This window comes from Palaemon carinicauda, chromosome 21 (assembly GCF_036898095.1).
Source record: "Palaemon carinicauda isolate YSFRI2023 chromosome 21, ASM3689809v2, whole genome shotgun sequence".
NCBI classification, from domain to species: Eukaryota; Metazoa; Arthropoda; class Malacostraca; order Decapoda; family Palaemonidae; genus Palaemon; species Palaemon carinicauda.
The window spans coordinates 52293165-52310055 of NC_090745.1; the positions used below are offsets into that span (position 1 = coordinate 52293165).

The 16891-nt window shown below is 45.1% G+C and overlaps 1 protein-coding gene across 2 annotated transcripts in view; it reads right to left on the reverse strand.

Annotated features, from left to right (window-relative positions):
- Nucleotides 1-16891, reverse strand: part of LOC137615276 (gamma-tubulin complex component 4-like) — an 818550-nt gene that overhangs the window by 778263 nt on the left and 23396 nt on the right. The window lies entirely within an intron of this gene.

Below are 16891 nucleotides of genomic sequence, written 5' to 3' on the forward strand. Positions count from 1 at the left end.
CTTGGGCAGTAAGGTCCTTATGTGTTGCATTGTTAGCATCTTGAACCTGTAGTTCGCTATGAACTTGTTAAGTGGCGACAAGTCCAGAATGACTCCGAGTTTTCCGAGTCCTTCTTGGGAACACAAAACAGCCTCCCTTGGAATTAGATGGACTTAACCCTTCGGATCACTTTTCCTCTAACAGTTCTTGAATGAACTCCTCCAGAACGGGGATGGAGTATCGGAAAAACGCCGAGGGTATGGGGATGGAGTGCTGTACCAGCTCCAGCCCAGTCCCTTCTTGAGTAGGCTGTGGACCCAGGGATCGAAGGTCCACCGATCCCAAAAGCGTTGGAGACTCCCTTCTACCAATATCATCTCGCTCGGACTGTTGTCCTGAGGTCTTGCCTCTCTGACCGCGACCACCCATGAAACCCCTTCTCCTTGAGGGGTGCCTAGACGAACTTCTGGCTGCTCCTCTAGGCTTGCTCGATAGGCAGTTGACTGACCTTCGAACGATGGGTTGAATGCCGGAGACTGTGTCGACACGAATTGGGGAACCCACTGAAGTGTGGTCGGGGTTTTTGTCACCATCTGGGGCACTGAGGGCATCAGCAAATGCCGTTGCTGCTGTTGTCTACTTGACTTAGCTGGCCGAGAAAGTATCCTAATCCTTTTAGTCTTCCTCAAAGGTTGGGGACCCCATCCGGGGAAGAATTTCTCTTGGTAGACAGGCCCCACTCCTGGAAAAGATTTCTATCGTCCGTGGCGGCCCTATCAACCTCTTTGACCGATTCACTAGGGAAAAGGTCTTTGTCCCAACTGTTGGAGGAGATTAGTTTCCTTGGCTCGTGCCTCATCGTAGCCCGGGCGAACACGAACTCCCTACAGGTTCTCTTCGCCCTGACGGAGCTGTAAAGATCCTTCGTCACAGTGGCCAGATGAGTCTTGATCACAACCATGAACATTTCATGGACCTTGGGGTCACTTGTCATCGTCTCAAAAGTGGACTGAAGAGACAAAGAGGCAGCCAGTCTTTCTTTTGTCTCGAGTTCTCTCCGCAAAAGAAAGCCAGACAGCTTAGAGAGGATCTCGCCGAACCGGCATCCGGCAAAATCCGCCCCCCACATCTGGACTGAGAAGGTAAGATGGACGTCCTTCCAGTCCCTGTTTTGCTTACTAAATCTTCCTTTCTAAAGGCCAGCAACAAGGGTTTACACTCCACCAGGGAGGGGAAAGGCTTGCCAGCCTCGACTGTTTTCAAAACCGCCGCAAACCCTTTCAGCGAAAAGGGGGAAGGCTGTGGCAGGAGAGGACACAAAGGAAGGGAGCCTCTTACTCAAATACAGCTACCTTTGAGTTCATGAAGCCCCTCTCTTTCATCGAAAATGAAAGCAAGGCATGAGCCTAGCCTGGTCTATCACTACGACCTCCTCCGGCTCTGTCTCTTCCTTTGGAGCTGGTACCTCCTTCAACCGGACATAGCAGTCCGGATATGCCCCTGCAGTTACAATGCAGCTGCCTTCCCATTCTTCTCCCTCTGCCTTTGTTGGATCAAGCCAACAATGGAGGGAGGGCCTGCTCTACTGCGAGAGCAGACGATGTTGAGGGAGCAGGTTCAAGGACCTGAACCGGAGCAGCCGACATCTCTCGGCCTCTTCCGCTACCTTGTCAGGAGCTCGAACTTCATCCTGGCCTTCTGCCAGGAGGTCTTCCTCCAGACGTTCGGACACGTCTGGCGTCCTGTCGTCCAACTGGATACTAAGCAAGGCGACCGCGACTTCAGCATCCACGGGATCTGAATTAAGGGGACCTCCTCTTGAGGTTGGGGAATCACTGTAACAGTTGATGCCCTAGGAAAAGGGAAGCCCTCATCTTCTCATTTGGAAGATAAGGTCCAGAGGTGATCTTCTGAAAGCCCCTCACCCAGGTACGAAGCTTCTCCCTAGCTATATCCCTTGAATCCACCGTTGTAGGGGAGACAAAAACGGATTTTGAGCGAAGCAAAAAGAAAAAGCCTCAATAGATAGGTTAGTGCATACGAAACATACCTGAGGGACCCAATACCGGAGAACATCCGTGGAGACAGCGCATGCCACACGCCTCCTTCAAAACCATGTCCGCAGAAGTCCTACTGCGGACGTTGCAGAAAACACATCCGCACTACGGATGGTCCTCCTGTAAAGAGAAGAAATTTCCATGAGTATCAAGTGAACTACGTATCACTGGATATGCACAGTAGCATAACAAAACGGAAAGGAAAGACACATCCTTGTATTTCCCGCACACCCAATTGTTGTAGCCTTCCAGATAATAAAATCGTATGGTTAATCTATGCCAGATTAACCAATGGAGAATTTCCAAAGGAAATAGGTGTAGCCCCCGCCTAAGGAATGATTTTAAAATACCGGATAGTAGACAAGAAAGAACTCACTTTCTTATCTGTAAGGCCAACAGCAACGGGTCGTGCAAGACCACAAAGAATAAGGAAAAGACACATACTTGTGAATCCCCCACAATCACCAGTGGAAGCCCACCAGCCATTAAAATCAAATGGTTAGTCTTTGCTAGAATAAACAAAGATCATATTTCCCGAGGGAAATTAGGTGTAGCTCACACTTCACCTAAGGTAAGATTTTACCATTCTGGCTAGAGATGAAAAGAATTCTCTTTTCATCCCTGTAAGGCAACACCAAGTGATTGCACAAGGCAACACAAGTAAGTTAGAAAAGACAGTGTTGTAACCTACTATATCATGGTCTCCTCTGGTAGAAAACACCATACAGGGAAGAACTGATACAGTACATGAGGGTGGTGTGCCGGCCGGCTCTTGCCGGTCAGTACCCCCCCCCCCCCCCCCTTTTCCAAAGGTAGGTCTCAAGTATGCAACTTAGGATCACCCAGACGGGGGAGAACTCCAGTTCCTATGCCCGAACCGGCCGGTAGTGGTTGCCGGTCCGTAGCTACCCGGTTGGCACCCAGCTGCCGGCCATCACTCTTAGTGGCCGGCCAACCGAGTGATGTAGCAGGCCGGCCGGCAGCGGTGAGTAAACCCTGCCAGCTGGCATCCACACCAGGTAGCGCCCGGCTGCCGGCCGCCACTCATAGCGGCCGGCAGGTGAGCAAGGAGACCGGCCAGCAAAGGCATAAAACCACCGCCGACCGACAGCAAGAGAACTAGCGAACACCCCTCTACCGACGGCCGGCCACTAGGCCAGCAGACGGCAAGGACAACACAAGAGAAGACAACAGAATGGGTGCCGGGCTAAGAGGCTATGTACCTCCGCGCCCGACACCCGAAAGAGTGCCGAGAGGAAGGGGAGACACTAAGTCAGGCTTCCTAACCACTGCTTACTGAATCTACAGATGGCAGCGGTTGAGGGACCAAGGAAGGACCGGGCAGCACTCAAGGGATAGGGCCTCTGCCGGTCGGCACACTCTGCCGGCCGACAGGGGACCACGTCAGCTCCCCATCCTAACCTATGCTAGGTACGGATGTGAGACGACTGACGCAAAGGAAAACGGAAAAAACAGAGGGGAAGGACAGAGGGTCCTGTCCAACCTTGCCTTGGTTAAGGATCATCCCCAACTAAGAAAGCCCATCTCAGCCAGGGAAAATTCAGGGAGGGAGGCCGGCACTACTGGCTGCCTCCCTAAAACCAAGGCAAGGAAGGAATTGCTAATCCGGAAAGAGAACATATCCCGAACCCGGAACAGCAAGGAGGACAAGTCTGAGGGGTCACCGAGCGAAGGGATCATAACTACAGAAACCCTCCGAGGTGATCCAAGGAGGATAAACCTCCTATGCCCGTGTCAGGCAGCAAGGGAGACTGCCCCACGCTAGACCAACACGGACTCAGACTAATACACTGCTATACTGTCCATCTCTGAACCAAACCAGTTGGAGCAGGAAGGTACAGTACTACTCCAGCATAGTTATATTTGAAAATTAATTCAAACAAACCACTAGAGTTAAGCCTAAGGCTTAAGCAGAGGGAAAGGGTTTGCCCCTTCCCCGAAGAGAAGGGAGCAAACGGGGAAACAGACAATATTTTAATAGCCAAAGACAACCTAGCCTAGGCACTAAGAGAATCGATTACCTAAATCACCGAAACTCACTCCAATACTATCTTGGAAAATACTCGAAAAAAGCTTATATGTATAACGTTGCCTAACGCTTTAACAGTATAAAATCACACTTGGAAGACTAATTATCATGCAGGAAGTACAAGGGCCAACAACTAGGCTACGAAGACTAGTGTCGGTCAGCCTAGGCAAAACTTTCGCCAGGCGCTATACTAAAGCATCATAACAGAATTCCTAAATAAGCTAAGCAGCTAATTATTAAAGCGAAAGGGGCTGGGAACGTCGCTCTGCTAACCAAATAAATCCTAATCTAGCGAGCGACAGCGTCCAGGACGCCTCCAGCAGGCAACAGCTCTTGTATCAAAGATAACTCTTTTAATTACTTTAATTTTAATCAAGAGCCTACATTTATACATAAAAGAAATAGTACTCAACTTATCCGAAGCAGAAGAAGTTGGAGAAAGCATAATTAAAGAGTAAATCCAAGATTTTGGTAGAAACACAGGAAAAAACACCGAGTTGTAAAGCTACGCAAAAAGGAATGGAGATGGCGCCAGAATCGGTGCAGGGCACGCTTACGAAACGGGAGAAGAGAGGGCCTTACGAACGGCTCTCCCCTTTTCTTTCTCGTTTTCGTTTTCTTGCCATTTGACCCCTACGAAGTGTTAACTCTGTTCGGGGTACAGATTGCCATGTGGCGTGTCAAGAATGCGTCCTCTGATTTATACGATATCCCTGGCTCTTTTATTAGGGATATTCGCTCCAGGAGTTAGAATTCTGGGTACCTTAAGGTAAATTCTCTGGGAATATCGCCGTAGTTGTAATATACCCTAGGAAGCTACCTTAGAGGAACTTCCATCAGGACGACATGGCTTGAGCCCAAAAATAAAGACATTTGAATAAATGGACCAAGCTCTTATTTACTGCCCCCTACAGGGAAGAGTCATACTCGACTCTGGAAAGTCTCGAGGAGTACATATACCTATGGATGACTAACAGACAAGCCAGTATAGTGGTCTCACCCTATATGTTATAAAGCAAAGTTTGTATACGAACCACCAATGTCAGTATGAAATACCGACAAGTCCCCGGTGTGCCTGTTCTTATCACTGGATTGGACAAAGGTTTATATCCGTGTAGGAATAAATTTTGCATATCCACCACCATCCCTATAGGGTATGAAGTCTTTCCTTCTTGGGGAAAGAATAAACCAATGAATGTTTGCTTGTAGCAAGGAACAATCTTTTAGGACTATTCATGTTAAAATTATCCATAGTTTTAAAAGTAATGCTAATACATTTTCTAGTAAAATGACATAGGCGAATAAGACGCAAGGTTCACAAAGAACTAGATTATTGAAAATCAATAAAAATATATAGGTTAATCGACGATTATAAAATTATAAGATGTGGATGAACAAATAAATAAGCATAAGGATCACAGTAAAACAGAAAATATTGTTTCATTTGAGAAGGAAACATATATGCGCCACTTTTAATATCAAAATATTAATATTATTATTATAGTCTGTCTTACTACTCAATCACACTAGCGTCAGAAATGCTTGGCACACGTGTCTGCACTTATGCTTGGTTCACCTTTGTTTATGGAACAGCTGATAAGGACACCTTAGTGGCCTAACACTTAATCTGTAGAAACAGTCCGTGACTACACACCCACCCTTGAATTAATCGTCCCAATTAATTTCACTGTTCCTCGCAGAATTAAACAGCAGGTTTAACAACACTACCTACTGCTACCACAGACCTCTTCAGTTGCTCCACTTGCTTCGCATAGTGTCTAAAGAATACTCTGGATGACTTCCAGCCAGTGTATGAGCGAAGGTGTTCGAAATCCATATTATTAAAGAAATTTATGGAAGAGGCAACTTTTCTCGGATCACGACCTGCAGGTGTACTATCTGGATCCGCTCTGCGAATAAAATAGGTGATTTTCGCCCTTAGTTGCTTCAGAGATAAATTTGAGCCTGATGTTTCTCCCCTAAACAGCTGTCCTCCCCTAAAGTCTGAAGTTCTATGAAGATAGACCTTTAGGCACTCCACTGGACATAGAGATGCATCTTCCTTCAGAGGGCATATTCTCCAGGGACCCCACCTATTGGTGGGTAGCTCGTTCTTGGCAAGAAACGTTGGGTCCGGAAAAAGGTTCAGTTCTCCCCCATCTAAGAACTGAACATGACCTTCCTCTCTCGAGAGGGCTACTATTTCACTAACTCTAGCCTCCGAAGCGAGTGCAAACAAAAATATAACTTTTTGGGTCAAATCCTTTAAAGCACACTCCTCATTATTCATCATTGAAGCAAAATGAAGAACCTTATCCAGAGACCATGAAATGGGTTTCGGAGGTGCTGATGGTCTGAGCCTAGTACAGGCCTTCGGAATTTTGTTAAAAATGTCATTAGAGAGGTCAACCTGGAAGGCATATAGAATATGTCTTGATATTGTGTTGGCTGCTAAACCTTGACCATGGAGGTGAATGAAGAATGATAAACAGAAGTCTGTCTGTCGAGATCTTTTGTGGATTCTTCGCCTTGACAAAGGACACCCACTTCCTCCATGATGACTCATATTGTCTTCTGGTAGATTTGGACTTATATTCCTCTAAAAAGTCTATACTGTCTCTTGATATCCCGAATCTTTTTCTCACCGCTAGGGAGAGAAAATCATGAGCTGCAGGTTCCGGGTTTTCTGTGATGAAGCGAAGACAGTCGACTTCTGAACTTGCCGAGTCAAAACTGGATCCAGTAGCGGCAGAAACTTCAGCTGTAATTAAATGCCAGAGGGAACCAGACGCTGTTCGGTCACTTGTGAGCCACTATTGCCGCTTTCCCCTTGAAAGATCTGTTTGTCGAGGACCCTCAGTAGAAGGTTATGCGGAGGGAACAAGTAAATCCTGGACCATCTGTTCCAGTCGAGGGACATATCGTCCACTGCTTCCGCTAAAGGATCCTCGTACGGGGACACGTAATGATGTAATTTCTTCTTGTCCTTTGTCGAAAAGAGGTCTATCTGCAGTTCTGGGACTTGACTCGAGATGAAAGAGAATGATCCTGCGTCCAGGGACAATTCTGACTATCGGTGTGAGCCTGGATAGAGCGTCCGCCGTCACATTGCGGACCCCTTGAAGGTGAACTCCTGACAAATGCCATCACTTCTTTTCTGCTAGCCTGAAGATGGCCAACATCACTTGGTTGATTTGAGGTGACCTCGATCCTTGTCGATTCAGGCATCTCACTATCACTTCGCTGTCTAGTACCAATCTTATGTGAATCGAGTGGCGAGGAAAAACTTTCTTCAATGTAAGAAGTACTGCCATGGCTTCCAGAAAGATTATATGAAACTTCTTGAATAGGTTGGACCAAGTTCCTTGGACTTTCTTCCGGTGAGAATGACTTCCCCACCCTTCCTTCGAAGCGTCTGTATGAATAGTCATTGAGGGGGGAGGTGGCTGAAGAAGTACCGATTTCTTCAGTTGCTTGGCTTTAGACCACGGCTTGAGAAGCGTTCGTAGACGAGTCGGTATTGGTCTTATCAGATCTCTTCGCGCGTTTGATGCATATTTTCTCCAAACTACGGTTGCATCCTTTAGCTGTACTCTTAGCACAGGGTCTGTTACTAAGGCAAACTGAAGAGAGCCCAGCACTCTATCCTGTTCGCGTCTTTATATCCTTTTGGATTCTAGTAGTCTCTTGACAGAACCTGCTATTTCTTTCCTCTTCTTTACAGGGATGGAAAGTTGGTGTGACAGTAAGTCCCAGTGGTTTCCCAACCACTGAAACTTTTGAGATGGAGAAAGTCGAGACTTTTTTTCTGTTGATCTTGAATCCTAGATGTTCCAGGAACTGGATCACCTTTTGAAAAGCTTGCATGCATTCTGTCCTGGATGCTGCCCACACCAGCCAGTCGTCCAAGTAGGCCACTACATGGATTCCCTTTAGGCGTAATTGCTGAAGAGCTGCGTTCGCAACCTTCGTGAAAATACTTGGGGCTATGTTTAGCCCGAATGACATGGCTCTGAAGGCATAGAGTCTTCGTTGTAGCTTGAACCCTAGGTAGGAGGAGAGGTGACGACTGATTGGAATATGCCAATAAGCGTCTGACAAGTCTATAGAGACGGTGAATGCCCGTTTGGGTAGTAGGGTCCTTATGTGTTGAAGTGTCAACATCCTGAACTTGTAGTTTACTATGAACTTGTTGAGTGGCGACAAGTCCAGAATGACTGAGTTTTTCTGAGTCCTTCTTTGGAACACAAAAAAGCCTTCCTTGGAACTTGATGGACTTTACCCTTCGAATTACTCTTTTCTCCAAGAGTTCTCGAATATATTCTTCCAGAACGGGGGTAGAGTGTTGGAAGAATTGTGGGAACAGAGGTGGAGTGCTGTACCAACTCCAACCCAGTCCATTCTTGATTAGGCTGTGGGCCCAGGGATCGAAGGTCCAACGATCCCGAAAAAGATGAAGTCTCCCTCTTACCGGAAGCATTTCACTTCTGCTGTTGTTGACCTGAGGTCTTGCCTCCTTGACCGCGACCTCCCCTGAACCCCCTTCCTCTTCAAGGGCGTCTAGATGAACCTCTGGCTGTTCCTCTATAGAGCTCTTGGGCAAAAGGTAGTTGTCTGCCTTTTAAAAGCTAGGTTGAACGCCGGTGACCGAGTTGTCACGGCTTGAGGTACCAACTGGTACATAGTTGGGGTTTGTGCCATTATCTGAGGCACTGCGGTCACGGGAAGTTGTTGCTGCTGCTGTCTATAAGGTTTGGCTGGCCAAGAGGATAGCCTAGGTTTCTTAGTCTTCCTTTTAGGTTGGGGACCCTCATCCGGGGAAGACTTTCTTTTAAGAGTTAGGCCCTACTTCTGGAGAAGGTTTCTAATCTCTGTGGCAGCCTTATCCACTACCTCTTTGACCACTTCGTTAGGGAAGAAGTCCTTTCCCCGTATACAAGAGGAGAACAGTTTCCTCGGTTAGTGCCTCATTGCAGCCGAGGCGAACAAGAACTCTCTACAAGCTCTCCTAGCTTTGATGAAACTATAGAGGTCCTTTGTTACTGTGGCCAGATGGGTTTTGGCCACTGCCATAAACATATCTTGGATTTTGGGGTCACTTGCCATCGTTTCCAGAGTAGTTTGTAATGACATCGATGCCGTAAGTCTCTCTTTTGTCTCTTGCTCCCTGCACAAAAGAAAATGTGACAGCTTTGGAAGGTCTTCACCGAATTGACGTCCGGCAATATCGGCCTCCAACTTCCCGACTGAGAAGATAAGATGAACGTCCTTCCAGTCTTTCTGGTCCATGGGTTAGGTCAGGGACAGTAGCTTACATTCCTCCAAGGAGGGAAATGGTTTCCCTGCCTCAACCGCCTTCAAGGCAGCTTTAAATCCCTTCCCCATAAAGGGAAAGGCTCTGGTAGGAGAAGCCACAAAGGAAGGATGCTTCTTACTCAAAGCTGGTACCTTTGAGTTTGTGAAGCCCCTCTCTTTCATTGAGCTTGTAAGTAAGGCCTGTGCCTTACTATGGTAAAAAACTATGACCTCCTTCAGCTCCATCTCTTCCTTTGAGGCTGGCTCCTTCCTAAGACGGATATAGCAGTCCGGGTAAGACTCCTTGTTGACCCAGAATTCCACTTCTTCAAAGGGAATTGAACCCCACTTCTCCGATATGACAATCTTCCCAGTTGTCATAGGCATGTGCTCGGCATACCTTCAAGGATTGGCATCCGAGCACAAAGGAAGATCCTTCACGTTGAGCTTCTTCTGGGGCCGACGTGATGCTGCAAGTCTCCGCATCTCCAACTTCATTGCAGTTTCCTTTTCATCATTCTTCTTCTGCATCTGTTGAATCATTTCAACGATGGAAGAGAGTCCTTCCCAGATCATCTGGGATAGCAGACGATGTTGAGGGAACAGGTTCAGGGGCCGGAACCGATGTAACCGACCCCTCGTCGATTTCTTCTTCCTCAGTATCAGGAGCCTGGGTCAGCTCCTCTTCTTGGCTTTCTGCTAGAAGGTCCTTTTCAGTGTACTCAGTCACCTCAGACATCCTATCGTCCAGTTGGATGTCTTATAGGGCGTCCGAGACTTCAGAATCAACCGGAATCTGAACTAATGGTATCTCCGCTTAAGGCTGAGGAATCACTGTATCTGCCAATGCCTTAGGAAAAAGGTAAGCCCTAATCTTCTCGCTTGGAAGATAGGGGCCAGAAGTATTCTTCTGGAAGCCCCTCACCCAGATTCGAAGCTTTTCCCAAGCTGCGTCCCTTGACTTCGCCGACTTAGGGGCATCAAATGCCTCAGTAATCAGGTTAGTGCAAATAGTACATACCGGAGATCACCTTTGGAGACTGTGCATGCTTCGTGCCTCCTGCACAACTCATGTCCACAGAAGTTTTTGCTGCGGACGTTGCAGAACATGCTCCCGCACTTCGGATGGTCCTCCTGTAAAGAGAAGAAATTCCATGAGTATCAAGTGAAAAACATATCACTGGATAACTAATGTTAATATATATAGCTTAAAATAACTAAGCTAGAAAGGAAATAAGGAAAGACACATACTTGTATTTCCTGCCCAGCCAATTGCTGTAACCTTCCAGATAATAAAACTAAGGTTAAATCTTATTCTAGAATAACCTTCATCATATTTCCCAGAGGAAAATGTAGGTGTAGCTCACACCATTATAAAGAATTTTAATATACTGGATAATTAATGAAGAAAGAACTCACTTTCTTCATTCTGTACGGTCTCAACAAAAGGCTGTACAAGGCAACACAAGTACGTTGGAAGAACTTAGTGTTACAATATATTCTATACTATAGTTTTCTCCATGCAGTATATACTATACTGTAAAAAATACTGGCTACTGTATACAATATAATAACCTGCCGGCCGGCACGTACCTTAATATAGTTCCAAGGTATACTACCTTTAGACTACTGGGTGGCAGATCGCTGATTCAGTTGTGTGTGCTGGCCAGTAACTATAAATACTAGCACCCGGCTGCCAGCCGCTAATCGTAGCAACCGATAGATCTTATGGTGTGCTTCTGTTGCCAGCCAGCAATGGTAGGCTACCTATGCCGGCCGGCAGTAAAAAGAACCAGAGAACTTCCACCCTCCGGGCTGCCGGCCACTCAAGCCGGCAGCCGGGCTAGGGGTACATACACTAAAAAGAAAACAGAATGGATGTAAGGATATAAGACGGCACTGCCTTACAGCCCTCCATCCAGAAAGAGTGAACATAAGGAAGGGGAGAATGTAAAATTCAGGCTTCCTTCTATCCATTGCCTGCCGGGCTTTACTGGCAGACATAGATGTAAGACCAAGGGAGGTCTGGGGAACACTCTATAGAAGTTAGGCCTCTGCCGGCCGGCAAGGGACTGAGCCAGTTCTACATCTTAACCTACTCTAGGTACGAATGTAGAACGACGGCCAAGAGTTGTAATAGCTAGGCTATTACTAAGGATAAGGGGGAAAGGGAGAAGAGGGTCCTGCAAACTCTGCTTAAGTATGAGATTATCCCAACGGCCAAGAAAACTCATCCTAGCCTAGGGATTATCTATGGGAGGGAGGTCAACAATACTTGCCACCTCCCTCAATACCAAAACAAAGTTTGATGTTGTTATTCACATGGAAATGAAGAATCTTATCCTTCAATCCGAGAACAACAACACTGGACTAGTCTGCTAGATCACTAGAAGAAGGAATCATCTTGTACAGAAACTTTCAGATGTGGTCTAGGGAGGCTAAGCTTCCTATGTCTGCTCCTAACCTAGCAAAGGAATCTCATTCTCTATGCTAGAAAGAAACAGACCTCAGACTAATTACTCTGATGTTCTGCCCAAACCTGAAACCAGATACTCTGGTTGCAGGAATAGAACAGAAACACCCTAATATAGTTATATCTGAATACTTATTCAGATAAGACCACTAGGGTTAAGCCTCAGGCTTAACTCAGAGGGAAAAGGGATTGAAAATCTCCAGAGGAGAAAAGAGCAACCGGGGAAGTGTGCGAAAGTATACTAAAGCCCCATAGGCTACTAGCCTAAGCGCGGAGAGAATCGATTACCTAAATCACCAAAACTCTCTCGTATACAATCTTTGAAGAAAATATTCAACAATATCTTATATGTATAAAACTGCCTAAAGCTTCAATAAATTTAAAACACTCGGAAATCTGTATATCATGCATGAAAGTACTAGGGCCAAACGCCTAGGCTACGAAGCCTAGCGTAGGCTAGGATCGGTTACCTCAATCGCTGAAACTGAAATACTAACGGCATCATATAAAGAATTCCTATTTGTAAAGCTAAATAGCTAGAATTATTAAAGCATAAGGACTGGGAACGTCGCTCTGGCTAACTAAATGACTCATGCATAGCGAGCGACAGCGTCCAGGACGCCTCCGGTAGGCAACAGCTCTTGTACACGTTAATATCGCTTTCTATTTATTTCAAAACCCCAAGAGCTTACATTTATACATAATAATTAAGATAATACTCAACTTTCCAGAGGCAGAAGAGGCTGGAGAAAGCATCATAATGTTGAAAATATTCTAAGATCACGAAAAAACACAGGGAAAACACCGAGTTGTTGAGCTACGAAATAAAGAATGAAGATGGCGCTGTCGGCGGCATTGTGTACACACTCTAAGCGGGATAGGAGAGGTACCTTATTAACAGCTCTCCTTTCATTCTTGTTTTTCGTTTTCTTGCCACTTTGACCCCTCGAAGTGTTAATTCTATTCGGGGTGAAGATAGCTATGTGGCGTGTCAAGAATACGTCCTCTGATATTACGCGATATCCCATGTTAAGTTTATTTAGGGATATTCGCTCCAGGAGTTAGAATTCTGGATACCTTAAGGTAAATTCTCTGGGAATATCACCGTAGTCAAATATACCCTAGGAAGCTACCCTAAAGGAACTTCCATCAGGACGACATGGCCTGAGCCAAAAAAAGACTGTTACATTGTGCTGTATGGAAGCAAAGGCTTCACAAATAGAGGACTGGTTACTACCAGATTGCTGACCATACTCTAGCCTCACTACCTAATTTATACTGTGGAGAAATTCTTTAGAAATTACCATATAGCTTTAATTTCAGGTAAGATCAGAGCAATTGATACTAAATAAAAAAAAAACGATGGACTAAGCAACCAGTTATCTTGTGTATAGGGTCCACAAAAATCAAAACACAGTCATACAGACCAACAATATTTATTTCATAATGAGAAAAGATACACTAAATAATGAGCAATAATTTTTAAAAAAAATAAAAGTTCCCTAAAAAATGGTATTTTTATTCTAAAATAAATTTTTAAATATACTTACCTGGTAGTTACATATATATAGCTTAATCCCGCTGATTCGTCGCACGCACTGCAGAAATTCAAAATTCACGGCAATCGCCGACAGGTGAGCAGGTGGTCATACCTGTCCACCCTTTAACCAGGTACCTGGAACCATTCCCTTAAGTCCTCAGAAATTCCATGCCCCTGTTTTCAGAGGGGAGGAGGGAGGGACCTTTTATATATGTAACTACCAGGTAATTATATTTAAAATTTATTTTAAAATAAAAATACCATTTTTAAATATGTAACTTCCCTGGTAGTTACATATATATAGCTGATTGACACCATTGGTGATGGGTTAGAAAACCGCAACCCCGTCGGGAATTCATATAATTATTAATCGCTACAAATTAGCAGTACCAATAATCTGGTTCTCACCTGATAAGGAAGCTGGCTTCATAGTTATCCTGCCTCATTTGCCTGCATTCCTTGAGAGACTCAGCGATCCACCCAGGGGGCTGTAAAAGTCTCTGTGGGGCTGCTACACGGTCCTTGATCTTAAGATGGCTAGACCACCATTCTTGCTATCCTGGCATAGCCATGGACAATGATTCTGACCACCTGACTCAAAAATACACTAAAAACACACACCATAAAAACTAACTTCGACTTGCATCCCAGACTGTGGAAGGTTGCAACAACCTTCACAGACAACCTGTGATACCAACTTCAAGAAAGAAAAAAAAGGCAAGGGTATATAATAAAAAGGTAATAGGGTAGAGGCAGTAATACCTTTTCCAACTACGACGCCGGAGGCAACATACGGACCCAGGGAACAACAATCTTCAAATTGGGTCTGTACTTCTTTAAGGTAACAATCTGCAAAGATTGACTTACTTCGCCAGAATGTCGCCTCCAAAATTGACCTCATCGACTTATTGTGTCTATATGCCAAAGAAATCGCCACAGCTCTTACCTTAAGGATTGAAAAGCTTTTCTCCTCACAGTTCTGGTGACCTTCCCTTATTAAATCCTTAATAAAAAAAAGCCAAAGCATTCTTTGATAAAGGTAAAGAAAGCTTTTTTACCGAGCACCAGAGGTTATCTGCTTGTCCTCTCAGGATTTTGGTCGCCTGCAGATAAAATTTTAGAGTTCTCACTGGACAAAGGCCTCTCTCCTTTTCCCGTCCAACTAATGAGATGGTTAAGGATCTGGGCCATGGTCGCGAAGGATTCTCGTTCTTGGCGAGAAAACCTAGCTGTAGAGAGCAAATTGCATTATTGCCATTGAAGCCCACCTTTTTGCTAATGGTTTGCAACTCTCCTATTCTCCTGGCTGTAGCCAACGCAACCCGGAATAGGGTCTTTTTAGTAAGATCCTTCCATGAAGCCTTGTCGAGCGGTTCAAACCTGCTCGAGGTCAAAAACGCCAGGACTACATCCAGGTTCCAAGAGGGGGTTGGGTTGTCCTTCCTTTTAGCGGTCTCAAAAGATCTAATGAGGTCCGAGAGATCCTTGTCTCCTGACACGTCAATATGTCTGTGACGGAAGACGGAGGCTAGCATGCTGCAGTATCCCTTGATGGTCGATACTGCCAACTTTTCTTTCGTTCGTAAATGCAACAGAAAATCTGCCAGTTGAGTTAGAGAGGTACTGGAAGAGGAAAAGTTGTTAATCCTGCACCATTCTCTAAACACGTCCCACTTGATTGGTATACCTTAATTGTGGACGTCCTTCTGGCTCTCGCGATAGCTCTTGCAGCTTCCCTCGAAAAGCCCTTCGCTCTTGCCAGCTTTTCGATAGTCGAAAGGCAGTTAGATTGAGAGCGAGGAGATTTTGATGGTACCTCTCTATGTGTGGCTTTCTGAGTAGATCGTTCCGACATGGTAACGTTCTAAGGGTGTCTACCAGCCACTCCATCACCTCTGCAATCCAAGGTCTCATGGGCCAAAACGGAGCTATCAGGGTCATGCGGGCATTGTTCGACTCTCTGAACTTTTTCAAGACACTGTCTAGGATCTTGAATGGGGGAAAAGCGTACATGTCTAATCCTTCCCACTCCATGAGAAAGGCGTCCACTGCTACTGCTTCCTGGTCTGGGACTGGAGAGCAATAAACTGGTAACCTCTTTGTTTTCTGGGTTGCCAAGAGGTCTATTGAGGGTTCTCCCCACAAAATCCAAAGGCTGCTGCACACCTCGTGATGTAGGGTCCACTCTGTTGTGAGAACTTGTCTTCCTCTGCTGAGAAGATTCACCCTGACATTCTTCTCCCCCTCTATGAAGCGTGTTATCAGAGTTATATTCCTCGCTTTCGCCCACAGAAGGAGACCTTTGGCTGCCTCGTAAAGGGAATCTGAACGAGTGCCTCCCTGTTTCCTGATGTACGCCAACGCTGTGGTGTTGTCTGCGTTGACCTGAATTAACTTGTCCTGGACTTCCTTCTGGAAGTGCATTAGAGCTAGATGAATGGCCACTAGTTCCTTGACGTTTATATGCCATTCCTTCTGAAAATCTTTCCACAGGCTCGAGAACTCGCCCTTCCCCAGTGTTGCACCCCACCCCATGTCTGATGCGTCTGAATACAACACTAGGTCGGAGTTCTTCTGTTGAAGTTCTAGGCCTTCAAGGAGTTTGTTAGGATCGTTCCACCAACTCAACTGATTCCTGATCCCCAGAGGAATTGCAATCCAAGTCTCTAGGCTTTGGTCTCTTGTCTAATATCTTGATACAGTGAACCCTCGCTACTTCGCGGTTCGACCATCGCGGATTCACCACTTCGCGGGGTTTTCCCATAACCCATATATATATACATATCGCGGATTTTCCGGAAAATTCGAAAATACCGCGAAATCTGAAGACAACCAAATACGATATTTTGTTACCTGTAATTCCATTAAATTAGTAATATCTGCTCTTACTGATTGTTCATTGCATTACATATGATATATAATTCAGCACAGAAAGAAATAAAACACGAAAAGAGAATGTGATCATACGATAATTCAGTACGTAGTAAAATTAAATCGAACATGAAACGCAAATCAGATGCAGTCATACCATATTAGAATGGTGTGTACTGTAATGGATGTGCTTCTTTTCCATGAATCTTTTGTATGTATACGTACGTAGTACAGTACTGCATCCAATAATATTCTTTGTTGCAAAAATCACAATTCGAATACTGTAAGCGTACGAGAGAGAGAGAGAGAGAGAGAGAGAGAGAGAGAGAGAGAGAGAGAGAGAGAGAGAGAGAGAGAGGCGTAAAATAGCGTACGTAAATTTTTATTATTATTGTTATTATTATTATTATTGTTGTTGTTAATAAAATTATTATTGTTATTATTATTAATCATTATTATTATTATTATTACTGTACAGTATTATTATCATTATTTATTATTATTACGGTATTGTACTTAATCTACGTACGTTCAGTGTGCGCGGGACATCTTCTATGAGTAACCAACGCACCATAGTACTGTATAAGACGGGTTGTGATTGGTTCAAGCGCTGATAGATGACGAA